A 14,335-nucleotide genomic window follows, 5' to 3' on the forward strand; every position below is an offset into this window, starting at 1 on the left:
GGGTCTGGACCCTTCTTCAGAAGAAGGTCCACACCCATTTCTGAAGAAGGGTCCAGACCCGAAACGTCAGCTTTCCTGCTCCTCTGATGCTGCCTGACCTGTTGTGTTCATCCAGCTCTACACCTTGGTATCTCAGACTCCAGCATCGGCAGTTCTTACTATCTTTTTTGATCTTTCTTCATTTCACCCTATCAGCATATCCTTCTGTTCCTTCCTCCCTTGTCTTTATGTCAAATACATCGATAGTGTACACTGCAGTCTCTCTCTGCAGCACTGAGTCTGAATATTCCCTGTGGGAGAAATGGAGATGGATTGACCTACAGCCCAGGACCAAAAACTTACTTTACCAACCCCTCTGTCATTCCCCATGTTTCTTGCCCTTTTCCCCTCCAGCAGCAACTAAATCATCAGACTTGGAATGCATGAACCAAACTCTCTTTACCAGATCTTGAGGTCAGCAAATAGAGACCTTGTGTGGTCAGTATTGGGTAAGGTGGTCAGTTCTGCCAGCACTGGGGATGGGTCAGTGTCCTGAGCTAATGTGATGAGGATAAAATATAACCGCCTCCCACGAACTGGAAAATGGAGTGAGGACAGAGGGCAGCTTGTGTGTGGAATGAACTTCCTGAGGAAGTGGTAGATGTGGGCACAGTTACAACATTTAAAAGACACTTAGATAAGTACATAAATAGGAAAGGTTCGGAGGGATATGGGTCAGAAGCAGGCAGGTGGGGACTAGTTTCATTTAGGATTATGCTCAGCATGGACTGGTTGGACCGAAAGGTCTGTTTCTATGCCGTATGAATCTATGACTCCCATCACTATGACTGGTTTGAAATCTGTGATGAAGCCTTCCAAGGTCAAACAGCCTGAGATGACAATGCTCACAGCATCTGCTCAGAATGCCAGAGACTGACTGACTGACACCAATTGATAAACAGAGTATGGCCTCTGCCCTTTGAAGAGAAAAGAATTGGAAACAATTAAAATGGGGAGTGCAAGGAGCCAACAGGTATCCTCTCACTGAAGCATCCTCCCTCTGTCTCTCTCTCTTTCTCCTTCTCTCCCCACTCCACCCCTCTCTCTCTGCCTGGTTAGATGCTCTGGCTGGGAGTCAATCATTTGACTGCAACGTTCTCTAAATCACTAGCGAGACAGTAACTTGGGCAGATTTTTCATGTGACTGGAGTCATCAACAGGAACAGTTCTCCACCAGCTGCCGTGTGACTGGGACAAAGATTACCCAACCCATTAATGTTTAATTTATTCTTGTCTGACATAGATTCACACACGCCCAGCGTTATAACCAGAACATCTTCGCCACACTTGCTTGCTGACTCTCTGTCGCTTGTACATCACCAGCGCCATGGCACACAGTGAGTAAATAAATTTATCAGTCAGCAATTGCAGACAAAATCTCTCCATTGAAGGAAGGATATCATTTAATAAAATGGATATTCACTTGGCAAGGCTGGGTCAGAGGCTAGTTGGGTGTGATCCGGGCAGGTGTGGGAAACACAGAATAATTACTTCGTAGTTTGCAAATCCATGGCAGGCATTCAGTCTGCCATGAGATAGAAATACTGTGAATAAAAGATATAGTCCACTGGGTTTGATCTTGTGCTGTGGGTATAAGGTAATTCTATAATTCCTATCATCAAAACCTGTAACAGGCCATAGTCAGTCATTCTCCTGAAAAGGACAGAGAACTTTTGAGACCGTCCCACCCACCAAATTGGGAAAGGTTTCTGACCTGCTCTGTTTGCCTGTCCCAGGTGTGTGGCTCTCGCTGTGCAGCCCAGCTGGGTGGACCAAGTTGGGCTTTTCCTGTTCCGATATCTTCAGTACATCCAGGGGTGACACTTCATTAGGGCAGCATTCCGACAGAGTCTCCAACCCAAACATGAACAATACCCAAACATCCACCTTGCCCTCTCCTGTGGTATCTCCTTCACTTTCTGATCATCTCTCACACACCCTCTCTCATTCTCCACCTGCCTGTCTTTCACTCACCATTTGTCTCTCGCTGTCACTCTCTACATCGAATCGAATCCTGCCTCTTGACCATTCCTTAAAAGCACCTCTACCCGTCAAACATTTTTGGAATACCCTAATGTCATGATAGGTGCTACATAAAAGCAGAAATTCAGCAGGTGTGGCCCCTCGGTGGTGAGGAAAACAGAATTTCCAAATCAAAGAAGAGTTGGTTGTATTGGACTCAAAACGTTAACTCTGTTTCTCTCTCCACTGAGGCTGCCCAACCTACTGAGGTTCTCCAGCCATTTCTGTTTTTATTTCAGATTTAGAGCATTCAGTGTTTTGCTTTTATACCAATAAATGCATGTCTTTCTTTGTCTCTTACATCCTTTAAGATCTCGTCAAAATCCATCTTCTTTGACCAAACCTTTAATTGTGTGTTTGAATAAGTCTGTGAGACTCAAAACACTGTTTGATATGATTCCTGTGAATTGTCTTGGCAGGGCAGAAATAGTTTTAAAGAAAAGAATACTGTTGAGATTTTTTGGAATACCCTTCCTCAAAAGCTAATGGATAAAGTATTTTTAAACATTTTTGAAACCAGCAGATTCTTGATTACTAAGGGGGATGACAGATTGTCAGGGACATGTAGGAATAGAAAGTTGAGGTTAATGTGTTATTGAGACATTTTGTTATGTCAAGGTGCAATGTTGATAGATTTTCTGCTCAACACATGGACAATTTTGTTCATTGCCTAATGGAGACACAAAGCCTGAGTCAGTTTGGACACATCCTTTGATGGTCAATTCCTCTGTCAAAGAGTTATCTTTCTGTGCTCATAGATCCCTCAGCTAATCAAAGCTGTAAATCGGTTCCTTAAATATTCTTAAAATAACTTTTTAAAGAATCTACTTAACACCCAGTCAGAGCCCAGAGTCAAAGGGCACCGAGTGAGCATGGTGTTGGAGCAGTTCAGTAAAATATTACTCTATGAGCCAGGCATGAAACCTGTGTGATGGTTTTTCATCTTTATTACGGAAGACCATGACACATAAGACACAGGCATAGGCCATTCAGTCCATCAGATCTACTGCATCACTTAATGAAATGATTGCTGATCTGATAATCCTTGACTCCACTTTCCTGCCTTTTCCCCATAATCCTCGATTCCTCACCAATTAAAAATCTATCTCGTCCTGGACGTGGATGTCACTGGCCCATCCATGCTTGCCCTTGAATGAGTGGCTTGATAGACCATTTTACAGGGCAGTTAAGAGTCAAATGAAATTGCTGTGGGACTGGAGTCACATGGAGGCCTGAAGGATATTAGTAAACCAGATCGGCTTTTACAACAATCAACAATTGTTGTCCTGGTCACTATCACTGAAACCAGCTATTGATCCCGGATTTTTGTGATTTGAATTGAATTTCCACCTGCTGTCCTGGTGAAACCTTAACCCAGGCTTTCCAGAGAAGGAGCCTAGCCTTCTGGATTACAAATCCAGTGACATTTTCACTGTACTCCCCCAACTCTCCTAAACACGAGTAGTAAGCTCCCAATTTCCAATTCCAATGTTTTGCTGAGTTAACCTATCACACAGGGAGGTGGCAAATGGATAAAGGAAGTCGGGAACAAAAGAAAGGCTTCTGGTTCCCAAACATTCCCAGGTCCTTATCAGAAGGTATTGGCGTCAATTGTTTCTTGGGATTGGGATCTGCTGTGATCCCATTTTACGAGCACTTTGAAAACTCCCCACTGAGGGTGCACTCAATTGGGCAGCCCCTTTGGCATGAAGGAGCATATTCCAGAATCAACCCATTGTCTAATTGAGTCTGAAATAACAAGGTGTAGAGCTGGATGAACACAGCAGGCCAAGTAGCATCAGAGGAACAAGAAAGGTGATGTTTCGGGCCTAGACCCGAAACGTCAGCTTTCCTGCTCCTCTGATGCTGCTTGGCCTGGTGTGTTCATCCAGCTCTACACGTTGTTAACTCAGATTCTCCAGCATCTGCAGTTCCTACTATCTCTGTCTAATTGAGTCTCTTCTGTTCTCCCTGTTACAGCTGACTTATCCGATGCTCGCTTCTCATATGGTGAGTTCTTGATTGATTTGATTCCTGTATCAAATGAGGGTGGGGATCGAGCTGGAGGAGGGGGGTTTCCAACTATACTTGGAGCACCCATCAGTTTCAACCTCGGTTTCCAACCATCCTGCGACACAGCACAAGTAGTATTCTGTTTGGATCCTTCCATAAGGCTTTTTTAAAAAATCATTCATGAGATGTGGCAAGGTCAGCATTTATTTCCTGTCCCTAACTGACCAGAGAGCAGTTAAAAAGTTAATTATCACTGTGGGTCTGGAGTCACAAGTAGGCCAGACCAGGTAAGGATTGTGGATTTCCTTCCCTAAAGGACCCAGATGGGCTTTTCTGACAAGCAATAAAAGTTTCATAAGACTCCTAATTCCAGATTTTTATTGAATTCAATTGCCATCACCTCCCAGTGTGGCAGGATTTGAACCCAGGTCACCAAAGACATGATGTGGGACTCTGGATGAGGAGTCTAGTGATAATCCTACCAGGCCATCACTTCTGAAGGAAAAAAATTCAAAAAGACACAATTTGCCTCTGTGACTTTGCTCTTGCATGTTATTCATGGCTGTGTCCTGGAGATTACTCTTCAACTGGAGCAGACTGCAGGTCAATCCTGGAGAATTGGCAACTCTCTGATTTTCAAAATGGCTGTTTTGTGCTCTCTTAAAATAACACAACACAGGAAACTCCAGTCACACAATCTGACTAAACGTTCCAGATATCCCCAGAGGGAAATAAATAAAAACCTTGTCACAGTTGGGAATAAACATAGTGGTCCGTGCTGGAGCTCCATTTTAAAGTGTAAAACATGACTCAGAGCATTATGTGTCATTCACATGTTTAAGTTTTTTTTTTCCTTCTCGATTGTACCATAATTCTCCTTTGTGTAATTATTCTGAAAGGTGTCACCTCTGGCAGTATTTTCCAATTTGCCCCTACATTTGGGGTTCTACTTTAATTAACCAGCAGGCCCAAGGTGAAGTGAGGAAACCAGGCCACAACAAGTGAGCTGAGGGCTGAGCAGAACTGTTACCAAGGCAACCAAAAGCTTTACCTGTATGGAAAAGGCCTTGACAAAGGCCAAAATATGGAATCAGAGGCAACATGCAGTGCATCGAGCTGCTGTATACTTCCCTCAGCATTTCACAGGAGCTGATGCTGCCTGCAGCGAAATCCCTTCCTTTGACCAGAGGATGAACAGAACAGGCTTCACCCTGTGGGAGGGTAAGGCCTCTTGGACCGTGGGGCAAATCCATCTGTAGCTCCTCAATCCGCCCTGCCCACTGTTGCCTGGCAACAGGAGTCCATTCCAAACGCCTGGCACCAAGGGATAAAATGGGGTCACGCCACACGTCATCAAAATCACTTCAGACAGTCTCCCTCTCCCTGTGACCTCCTTTCAGGCTCAGAGCATGACTTTTTTTTTTGCTCCTTTTCTGGGTCAATTTGAACAGTTGTGTGTGTTATTGACAAAGGACTCATGACCTTGACAACAAAGATGGCTACCTTCCCTCACACCCCCACCCTGCTGTTACCAAGCAACTGTGAGTCACTGCCTTAAGAGGAAAAACTGAAGGTGATTAAAATTTTAGACTAACCAGCGCTAATATCTAAAAATGAATTGTGTGAGTGTACCACAGGCACGCAGCTAACCGAGAGACCAAAAAAAAATTCTTGTTCCTGTTCAGCAAAATGTGATTTAGAACCCAATTTATTCAAGCAAATAAATCTGGTTTGTCACTTGGTATTAGCAAGCTGATTTCAAAGGAATAACTGCTTCTCATGAGCAAGCTCCTGTCACTGTTAATTTCATAACCTTACAGCAGCCAGAGAGACCCTTCAATCCCGCTATGCTGTGCCAGTTCAGTGAAAGGCTGAGTTTGACTCTCTTGTTTTCTCCGCACAGCCCTGAAAAATTTTATTCTCTCAATTCCCCTCTTGAAAGTTACAATGGAGTCCACTTGCACTCCTCCTTTCATGCTGTGTATTCCAGATTGTAGCGATCGTACATGTCTCCAGTCTGAGGGAGCAGGCTCAAGGCTACTCACTGCTGTCAGAAAAGGTTCTGAAGGGGTTAAATCTTCATGTTACATTCCATTGATATCACATACTGATATCTGTGGGAGCAGATAATGAGTTCTCCTCGATGTTCTGGAGGGAAGACCAGAAGAAATAAGAAAAAGGAATAGGCCATTCGGTCCCTCCAGGCTGCTTCACCATTCAATAGATCTGACATTCATCACGTCCTGCATTTTCCCCGTAACCCTTGATTCCCCGACTGATCAAGGATCTGTCTGTCTCAACCTTAAATTTGCACAAGGATTCTGCCCCCACACTCTCTGTGACAAGGAGTTCAAAAGAGACTCAACCTTCAGAGAAAAGATTCCTCCTCATTTCGGTCTTAAATTGGTGCCACTTTATTCTGAGACCGTGTCCTCTGGTCTTTGATTCTCGAATGAGGGCAAATCTTTCCCCTGTTTACGTCCCTTAGAATCCCAACCTATTTAGTCTTTGCTCATAGGACAATCCTTCCAACCCAGGGATCATCCTAATGAACCTTCTCTGAACTGTGTCCAATGAAATGATCTCATTCCTTAAATACGAGGAAAAAAAAATGCTTACAGTACTCCAGAAGTTGTCTCAGCAGCACGTTGTACAGTCGCAGTCAGACTTCCCTACCCTTCAACTCCAACTCCCTTGAAATAAGGGCCAATATTCCACTAACCTTCCTGATTACCTGCTGCCCCTGAATGCTAGCTTTCTGTGTTTTGTGCACGAGTACCTCAAGTTCCTTTGTGCTGCAGCTTTCTGCAGTTTTTCTCCATTTAAGGAGACCATGCAACTTCATCCAGGAACTTCATCAACTTCCTAAGGTTGTAGTGATTATTCCTGATGAAATGTAGTTGTACCTATTACTATCATGCAATAAACCTTGTTAGTTAAGAGCAGCCTGTTCTGTTAATGCTCTACAGTGGAGTATCCTTGACCATTAATCACTTGTTTGAGCTGAGACAGAGCAGCAACAAAGGAGGACTGGTGGCAGTGAATTATTTCCAACTCACTGGTAGAGGTAGTAAATACCACGAGGTGCCAGGAGTGGTCATGCCTGGGGAAATACCACATTAGCTTTCATGATCACTATTTCTACGTGTTGCTTCTGTCCTGTTTATTGGCACGATCATTAAAACAGACCTGGAGAAGATTTGCTTTTGTCTCCCAGCTATCAGTTTCTACGTCCCACAAGCTCTCCAGCTAATTTTTGCAAACATGCTCCTTCATACACCATACTGGGACTGTATATAAATGCTCAAGGGCAGCAGATACGTGGCAATGCTACCAAGTTCCTCTCCAAGCTACTCACCATCCTGACTTGGAAATATGTTGCCATTCCTTCACTGTCACTGGGTCAAATTCTGGAATTCCCTCCCTAAGTGCATTGTGGATCCACCTACAGCAGGTGGGCTGCAGTGGTTCAAGAAGGCAGCTCACCAACACCTTCTCTAGGGCAACTAGGGACAGGCAATAAATACTGGCCCCACCAGCAAGACTCACATTCCACGAGTGAATAAAACTAAAATCCAACATGACATGCTACAGACTTCATGATTAACATGCAATAAATAATGTCTATTTACATAAATATTTATAATTGCCTTTTCCAGAAATACTGCTCCCAACAGGGGTGGCACAATGGCTCAGTGCTGCCTCCCAGCAACCAGGTTCAATTTCACCCTCGGGTGACCGTCTGTTGGAGTTTGTACATTCTCCTCATGTCTGCGTGGATTTCCTCCCAATGATGCGTAGACAAGGTGGATTGGAAATATAGGGTCACCGGGCCAAGGGTGGGGGTGTGGGTCAGGATGAGATGCTCTTTGGAGGATTGGTGTGTACCCGATGGACCAAATGGCCTGCTCCCACACAGTAGGGATTCTATGAACACTTCGACTTGAGCTTTTGGGAATTGTGCTATGAGCAGGTTATCTTCTATACCATTCCCCGTTTATAGTTATCACACCAGCGACAAAAGGCCAGTCCATCACAGTCGATATTGCTCCTTGTTTCTTTCTTGTTGCTTTTATTGGGAGTGGGAGATTTGAAATACTCTCTCTGTGGCCTCCTGCTCATCGTAAACAATCCTTTCACAATGTACAAGGCAGTTTAATTGTTGAATCTTAACCCTCAGAATTACATTAACACTAAAAGCTATAACATTCCCATGGAACAGGAATGTGAGGAGACTTCAAACATTGGCGCACAATTTAAAAATAAAGGGGATGCTTTGGAACTAAGGTGTTTTTTTACACTCAAGAGTTGTGAATCTTTAGAATTCTCTACCCCAAAGGGCTGTGGAGGCTCTGTCTTTCAGGATATTTGAAGTGGAGGTGGTAAATTTCTGATTACAAACGGTGTTCAAGGCTATGGGGATAATGTGAGTAAAAGGCATTGAAGTGTTTGATCAGTCATGGCTGTAATGAGTAGCAGAACGGGTTCAATGGGCTGAATGGCCTACTTCTGCTCCTATGCTGGATCTCCAGTACTTTCTTCAGGGTGATCCAGGATCCTTATAGAATCCCCATAAGAACAGGGGGAGGCCATTCAGTCCCTCAAGTGTGTTCTACCATTCAATGAGATTATGATTTACCTATGACTAAATCTACACACCCCTCTTCGCTCCATGTCCTCGAGTGCCTTTGCTAGATTTGTAACTATGTCAGATTTATAATGGACAATTAGCTCAGGGATCAATTGTCATTTGTGAGAGATTCAGACCTTGACCACCCTGTGTGTATGGTTTAGTGTTTTATCACTTTACTGTTGAAAGATTGGGTTTTAATGTTTTCACTGTGACCCTAGTCCTAGATTCCCCAACCAGTTCATTGATTTTCCCCACTCCATCCTGTCTGGTCCCCCAAATTATGACTCAAAAAGACTGGGGACAGGGTCTTTGAGTGGGGTTAGGGAATCTCTTACGTAGATCCCACTTCATGCACCAACCTTCCCAGGTTAGAATTGTATCATTCTCAATGACATCTAATGAAACTCCACAATTCATAAATATCTCAACCTCCCTATGATCCAAGGCAGGGACAACATTCTGCACAAGCACCTCGCCCACCAACGTTTCTAGAATCTCCCACTTCATTCAGTCAGCTCCCTCAGAAATATCCAGAAAACAAAATCAGACACTATAGAAAGAAGAGGGATTCAGGGTCTCTCAGGTCTAGTCTAACTCCAGGATAGCACACATGCACGCATGTAAACATTCACATATACACAGTCTGACATGGGTATAAACACTGAACAAAAAACAAAAAACGGCAAATGCTGGAAACCAGAGCCAACAAAAAAAAATTACTGGAGAAACTCAGCAGGTCTGGCAGCATCTGAGGATAGAAAACAAAGTCAACATTATGGGTCCAGCAATCCTCTCTTCAGAACTCTGAGGTACTCATGCCCCTCTGAAACTCTCCTCCCCTTTCCCTAACCCAGTCTCTTATTGAGTATTTATTATCCCTTCTGTTGTTTGATGCTGAACTATTCCATACTATGCAAAAGTTTTAGTTTTATTCCTCTGCGTGCTCATTTAATGATTTTGGACACAACTTGATGTTGAACTGTTCTGTCACCTTCGCCTCCATGCACAATTTTTTGCCCAAGAGTCTTCTCCCCGTCCCACAGACCCCCTTCACCCACCTCCAATACTCTCTCTCCACCTGGACCCCTCCCTCTGGCCTCTCACCTGTACTCAATCTGTTCACTTCGAACTGCCTCAATTTCTCTGACCCCACCTCACTGATTCGAAGATGAACTGACTACAGTCCATGCTCTCAGATCCAATCCTGACTTTATGATCAAGCCTGCCGAAAAGGGTGGTGCTGCTGGAGACAGCAAGAACTGCTGATGCTGGAGTCAGAGTCGATACAGTGTGGAGCTGGAGGAACACAGCAGGTCAGACAGCATCAGAGGAGCAGGGGAGTCGACGTTTCAGGCCTAGACGCTTCATCAGGACTGGGTGGTGGACTAACCTCTACATCGTGGGGTTTGAACACCAGCTCTCGGACGCTTTCTCCTATTGTCCCCGGACCATGACACTATCTGAAGGTCATCACGGGACCTGAAACATTAACTTTGTTTCTCACTCCATAGGCTCTGCCAGACCTGCTGTATTTCTTCAGCCATTCCTGTGTTTCTTTCTGAAATGGGCATACACTGATACACATACACAGATGCTTATGAACACACTGACAATATAATACTCATTCGGTATTTAAGTTATTTTTGAATATTTCCTAATAAGTTCATGAAGCCATTCTGAAGCAGTGAGATTCCTTTTGAAATTAACTGTTTCTCAACTTTTACACAGATTATGAAACTGTTCGGAAAGGGGGTTTGATCTTTGCTGTTGCTGCATTCTTCGTGGGAATAGCCATTATCCTGAGTGAGTTTCCAATCTCAGGTTTATGGATTAGTAACAGAAATGGCTGCTTTGTTTGGCTTTTGACATATTGTCGAGGTCCCATTGGCATCGTCAATTTGTAACTTCACACACGGAATGCCACCTACATGCCACACGCACAAGGAACACTGGGTACACTCCACATGCGCATGGAACATGGGATACAGCACTTCTATGCCCAGATACATCCCGTAACATTCACCTTGACCCTATTAGCTTCACACTGTGCAGTGCAGTTGAATAAATTATACTCTAAATTTCAGAGAGTTATCGAGAGCTCTTTCGGAAAGAAGCATTGACTGGAAAAGTGAGTCAGGCTGGGTTCAGGGGTTGTGAGAGCTCAGGGTTGAGATACATTGTTAAATGAATAAATGTCCCAGATTATTAAATGATAATAAAACAGCCCATATGATGTCTCCTTTGTCACTGCAGGCAGAAAATTCCGATGCAGAGGCAAACCACTTAAACGGTATAGTTTAAAGATTATTTTGCTCAGTTCTCATGCAGTTGAATGAACAGGTGTCTATGTGACTGGCTGTTGACAAATCTCTTCTTGGCGGTTTCTTTTAGATCCCAGGAGGAGGATGAGCTTTAGCAGACCTTGAGGTAGGTCACTCCTTTCTCTGTTTGTACACACACTCAGGAAGAAAGCAGCGTGTGTGTGTACACACCACCTCATTAGAAATGTTACAACGTGCTTCATATCAGAAATGAATCTGAAGCGACTGGAGTCACGTCACTCATACTGTCTCTTTCCACCTCCTTAGCTTTGCCCAAAACTACCCAGCCCCAGCTTTGAAACCCTCATTCGCACCTCCCACACCTACAGATCTCACCTGTCACTCCCACTGGTCTCCCACATTCCACCTCTTGAAACTTGAGCTCATCCAAAACTCTGCTGCCCAAGTTTGAACTTGGAGGAAGTCCCATTCTTGTGTGGAATGAACTTCCAGAGGAAGTGGTGGATCCGGCTATGGTTACAACATTTAAAAGACATTTAGGTAAATACATGAATAGTTAATGTTTGGAGAGATATGGGCCAAGCATAGGCATGTGGGACTGGTTTAGTTTGGGATTATGGTCAGCGTGGACTGGTTGGGGTGAAGGGTCTGTTTCTATACTGTATGGCACTATGAATCTGATCCCTGTGCTCATTATCATCTGTTATTTTTTGCCAAGCAAAGGGTGACACGGTGGCTCAGTGGTTAGCACTGCTACCTAACAGCACCAGGGACCTGGGTTCAATTCCACACTGGGTGACTGCACGGAGTTTGCACATTCTCCCTACGTCTGTGTGGGTTTCCTCCCACAGTCCAAAGATCTGCAGGTTAGGTGGATTAGCCATGGGAAATGTGGGGTTACAGGGACAGGGAAGAGGGATCAGTGTGGAATTGATGGGCCAAGTGGCCTGCTTCCATAACTGTAGGAATTCTGTGACCTAAAGTTCTATTCTTTCCCACAAGAAGACTTGTCAGGATTTTATACACTTCAAAAGCAATGTCTTGATTTTTAAATTTTCACCTTCACAAACCTCTCACACCTGTAATTCTGGGCCTCACTGATTCTCATCACTTCACTGTTAACAGCTACATGGACCCCAAGCTCTGAAATTCCCTCACTCTCCTCCTTTAAGATGCTCCTTCTATTGAGCTATTTGACCGTGTGTTTCATCATCTGACCCAACATCTCATTGTGCAACTCATTGTCAAACTTGGTTTTGCGATGAACCCGTGCAGTACCTTGGGACATTATATTCCATTTAAGGTGCTATATAAACAGTTGTTGTTGTAGGTAAAGCTGTCCTGCTCAACAATCCAGTTTCAACCATCATTGGACATTCAACTTGTTGCTTAGCAACATCAGAAGGAACAGTCTCAGATAGGAGCAATGTGGGACATTGGAACATCCCTCAGCTTCAAGCAACATCACTATGTGTGGCTCCTCTCATAACCCTCTCCAAGGATTGACACTCTCTCTCGGAGAGGGGGACTAGGCCCACACTCGGCTCCCGGCTCTGGTGGTGCAGTGGTTGCATCTCTACCTCTCTGCCAGAAGGCCTGGGTTCAAGAGGTGTACAAGTTGATTACCATGAGGAAATCTCAATTCCCTTCCTTAATCCTTCTTTCAGATCAGCCCAGCCTCTCTAATCCATTGGAAAGATTCCCAGTTTCTACAGCAGACACAGAGCGCTGGGGAAACTCAGCAGATCTGGCAGCCTCCATGGAGAAAGAGGAATAGAGTTAACATGCCGAGTCTGGCATTACTGCCTCAGAACACAGTTTGTACAGTGTCTGCAGCATTCTTCTCTAATCCCAGGAATCTACGTAACAGTTTTCACTCAAAGCAAAGTCACCATAGTCCCAGCGGATCAGACAGAGACAGAGAGACAGACACAGACAGAGAGAGAGAGAGAGACAGAGAGAGATGACTGGGGGTGGTTTAACCAGTGGGTCACAACACTCCAGTGAGGGAGGGGTTGAGAAGGAGAGTTCTCCTGTGGTTATCTTGGCCAGTGTGAGAATTGAACCCACACTGCTGGTATCACAAACCAGCTGTCCAGCCAACTGAGCTAACCACCTCCTTTCTTATGAGGCAATGACTGTAACCAGGAGGAGCCAATCGATGATGTGCTGATGACTTCAAACATTTCTGCTTTCCAATCAGAGCCTGTACTGCTCTCCTCAGCCTTTGAAAGCACTTCTTGGTTAAACTTTATCTCTCAGCTCACCACCTTCAGAATACTCACTGACCATGCTAACTGCAATCTGCCAACTTCCCAATAAATCACTGAACACAATCCATCAGCATCATGCCTTCACCACCAATCCTCAGCCAACAAAATCAACCCGCCCCATGTTTAATCGCACAGTGTTGGACATACTTATCTAGTATTCTTAATGTAGGAACACCTCTAATGGTGCTGGAACCTTACAATCTTAGTCAGCATCTTACGCAGTGCTCCGAAATCTCCCTTCAAAAACTGTTCAATCTGGTAAACGTGGAGAAATGATTCCCAGCTCTGACTGACTCCAGAACCCAGGATTCATGATTATTTGATATTCCCTGATAAATGCAACCAGAAATTCAGGAGAAACCTCTTTACAAAGAGAGCGGGGACAATGTGGAACCCCTAAACTCAGGAAGTAGTTGAATTTTAATGGGAAGCTGGATAAACACAAGAGGGAAAAGAATAGAACAATTTGTTGAGGGGCTTAGGAAACAGAAAGTGAGAGGAAGGTCACGTAGATCATCTGCTGGGCTGAATGGCCTGTTTCTTGCTGTAAATATTTGATAATATTCTATGTTTTACCCAATTATTTTTCTTTCAGGTTTGTGCTGTGAGGCTGGAGATTTGATTATCACCACAATCAAATTCGGAACAAAACAGTCACCGGAAATATCATTGCAGGAGTAGTTTGGGATGGCTGCCTCATTATCATTGTCCTGAGCATCTGAGGGGGCTGGAAATCTTTAATTCTATCCAAACTCTCAGTTAACAGATGCCAGGTACCCACAGAAATTGCCAGGTACCTCCGTGAGCCATGAAGTTAGAAAACCACTGAATTAACATGTAGGAGAGGAATAAATGTAACCTGACCTTTAATGTACTATTTTACCTTGTCGTAGAGTTTAATAGTATGATTATGTGTTCAGTTTAAAATCTCTTTACATTGTATCAAAAGGCTCACAGCATTTAAAAACGATTAAACACTCTGGAAACAGAAATAGAAACATAATATAAAAATGTTCAAAGTTTATTTTCTTGATGAATTTCTTGTGCAAACGAACAGATTGTATCTCCGAAAG

At 44.0% G+C, this 14,335-nt stretch overlaps 1 long non-coding RNA gene across 1 annotated transcript; it reads left to right on the forward strand.

Annotated features, from left to right (window-relative positions):
• Window positions 1–1,305: 1,305 nt before the first annotated feature.
• LOC125486741 lies at window positions 1,306–14,286 on the forward strand. The gene is made up of 5 exons (XR_007265369.1): window positions 1,306–1,376; window positions 4,042–4,071; window positions 10,961–10,997; window positions 11,099–11,134; window positions 13,858–14,286. It is a non-coding gene; the product is annotated as an uncharacterized LOC125486741 (long non-coding RNA).
• Window positions 14,287–14,335: the final 49 nt, after the last annotated feature.

The sequence above is a fragment of the Rhincodon typus genome, chromosome 32 (assembly GCF_021869965.1).
Source record: "Rhincodon typus isolate 14 chromosome 32, sRhiTyp1.1, whole genome shotgun sequence".
In the NCBI taxonomy this organism is placed as follows: domain Eukaryota; kingdom Metazoa; phylum Chordata; class Chondrichthyes; order Orectolobiformes; family Rhincodontidae; genus Rhincodon; species Rhincodon typus.